Raw genomic sequence first — 2,955 nt, 5'->3', positions numbered from 1 at the left:
ATTCCATTTTCTACCCCTACTGCCTTGTGTGGTACCGACAACCTCAGAGGAGGGCAGAGATACTGAGTGGATGAACAGTTTCTCGGAAGTTATTGGCCTTCTCTCCCTTGAGGTTGTGATTGCCCCCACCCATGAGACTTTTTTTTAGTCATGATTTTACCCAGATGCCAATTTAATTATGAAGAAGGGTTGGGAATCTTTCTTGACTGCAGCTACTAGCTTGTGTGAAGCTTTCACTGGGCCCATAGTATAAAAATTACATAAACTAAGCACAGAGTTTCAGCCTAAACTTATTCCTTATTAGACCGAATGAATAATCGAATCTCCTTGTTTGGTATTTGTTTAAAGACACAAGGTCATGGGACCACTGGTTATTTGAAGCTGTAGAGACGTATGCTGTAAATTTGATTTAGCTGTTTCTGGTCACTGGGTAGGCTGTGATTGAAGACCCAGGCTTCCCAAGTCTGCCTCCCCCACCCCCCTTTGGGAATGCAGAGCAATGTGCCCTCCAAAACCAGAGGCAGGAAGAAAATCTCCACAGGGCACGCCTCTGCTGGGCGGCCTGCATGCCCAGTTAAGGACAGCAAGCAGCAGATGGGGTGATTTGCTCCAGAGACTCAGAACCAGATATCCTCCCATTGAATATTTGCACAGCAGCCTAAGAGGTATGCTGAGAAGGCGTCTGTGGTTCCTGACTCCTTAGACATCATCACTTCCATCCATCAATTTCTCCTAAATGATTAAGGTTTTCTGAGACGTACTTTAAAGTCTAAGAGCCCCTGAGGAGCTGTAGGGACATCACCGAACTTGTAGTCATGCCCATTTTCAGGTTCCTCGTCTAGAAGAATGTTCTCATTACATTTCTCTTTATTTCTTCTTATATCGATTCAACTTGTTCTTTGACAATTTCCGATGTGTACAGAGTGTATCCTGTTCACTTTTCCTCCCACTCTCTTGTCTCCCTCCTGCCCCTGAGAGGAGAGATGAAAATTAAATGCAGCATTAAAATAAATAGATGAATCACTTAGGAAAGATATTGGGCTTATGGCAGCAAAGAAGTGGCAACTAGGGTATGTTAATAGGTGCTTGAGTCATGACTGAATTTTAATAGAATGAAGCCATCCCAGACAACCAAGTGGGAATACATAGTTGTCACAACACTTTGTTCTTTACAGCAAATAGTCTAGGCCATTAGGAAATGTCAGTCATATTTATATCCCCTGTTAGAACATGCTGACCCTCAATTTGTATCAGTATTTACTGGGGTTATTACATGAGTCATTTGCTTACCCCACACTCCTCAAGAGGTCCTCTCATGTCACTGGCTGTCCTGGAACTTGCTCTGTAGATCAGGCTGGCCTTGAACTCACAGAGATCACCCAAACTTGTATAAAGCTCCAAAACAAAACAAAACAAAACAAAGCCAGCACACATACCCAGAGGGTAGAAACTGAATACATAAGATTTTTCAATGGAAAAAGTTCAACTTTCTTTTCAACATATGCTTACTCAAACTTCTCAAGTTTGTTCTCTGTGGCTGTACTAAGGATGAAAGCCAGGGAGCCAGTAACTGAATTTAAGGACACCTGAGGCTAAAAGTACAAAGAAAATGTTAACACATAACCAATGGGCCAGATACTCAGGATGCATAGTAATGAATTTAATTATCATCCCAGAGATTTTCATTGATGAGCAGGGCTCTGGGCACACTAAATTACCACACAAATTACGGCCATTTGAGGTGTTGGATGCTTGTGCAGTTTAACTTGCCAACAAATTTTATAGCAAGTTATTTTTTTGTTTTTATTTTATTTTAAGTGTATGGGTGTTTTTACTTGCACTGCTTGCATGCAGTGCCTAAGGAGGCTGGGAGAGTGTTAGGCACCACCGCTTTCCCTGTCCCCATACTGGAGCTACAGATGGTTGTGGTTGTGAGCCGCCATGTGGGTTCTGGGAATCTAACCTGGTCCTCTGGAAGAACAGTCAGAGCTCCTAACTGCTGAGTCATCTGTCTAGCCCCTATAACAAATGATTTTTCAAATAAACCATATCTTGAAAACAGGACCCATAGAAAACCCAGGGAACAGGGGTGTGGGGATGGAGAGGTGCCTTGGTCCTGCCTCAACAAGATGATGGGACAGACTTAGTAGACTTCGTAGGGGAGGCCTTACCCTCTCCGTGGAGCAGATAGGAGGAGGGGGAGTGAGGGGAGTGGAAAGAGAGGAGGGAGAGGGAACTGGGATTGGAATGTAAAAAATAAATTAATAAAAAAAATACTTCTAAAAAGAAAAGAAAAGAAAACCCAGAAGTACAGTGAACTCACCGAGGAAGGCCTTAAATTACACAGATACGGTAGAAAATACAGGAGTTGGAATACAAGTAAAAAACTATTGCAATATTATACTCACCTCTGTAGCTTCTACATCTACTCAAAACATGGTTTAAAAAACTAAGCCCATGTGTGATGACTAATCTTGGTTGTCAGCTTGACACACCTGCAGAGAGGGAAACTCAACTGCGGAGCTGCCTCCATAAGATTGGTCTTGATTGACATGGGAGAGTCCAGCCCACTCTGGGCGGTGCCATCCCTGGGCAGGAGGTTCTGGGTTGTGTAAGAAAACAAAAGCTGCACAAGTCAGTAATTGGCATTCCTTTGTGGTCTGCTCCACAGGTTCCTGCCTTGACATCTGACACACATGCATACATGCATACACTTACTCTCTCTCTAACCCCCACCCCCACCCCACTAGACAAGGTCTCCTGCTTGTGCTTCCCAATTGCTGAGATTAAAGGTTAAGATTAAAGGTGAGCGCCACCACCATGCCCAGCCCTTTGTAAGTCCAGGGAGTAGTTCACAGTGGTTTGCATATAGCTCAAAGACCAGCAGGTAGAGCATAGGTCTAACACCGGGTGTGGCTATCTCATGGCACCTGAATTCCTAATCCACCATAATAC

The sequence above is a fragment of the Cricetulus griseus genome (genome assembly GCF_003668045.3).
Source record: "Cricetulus griseus strain 17A/GY chromosome 1 unlocalized genomic scaffold, alternate assembly CriGri-PICRH-1.0 chr1_0, whole genome shotgun sequence".
In the NCBI taxonomy this organism is placed as follows: Eukaryota; Metazoa; Chordata; class Mammalia; order Rodentia; family Cricetidae; genus Cricetulus; species Cricetulus griseus.
This window is presented reverse-complemented; position numbering follows the sequence as displayed.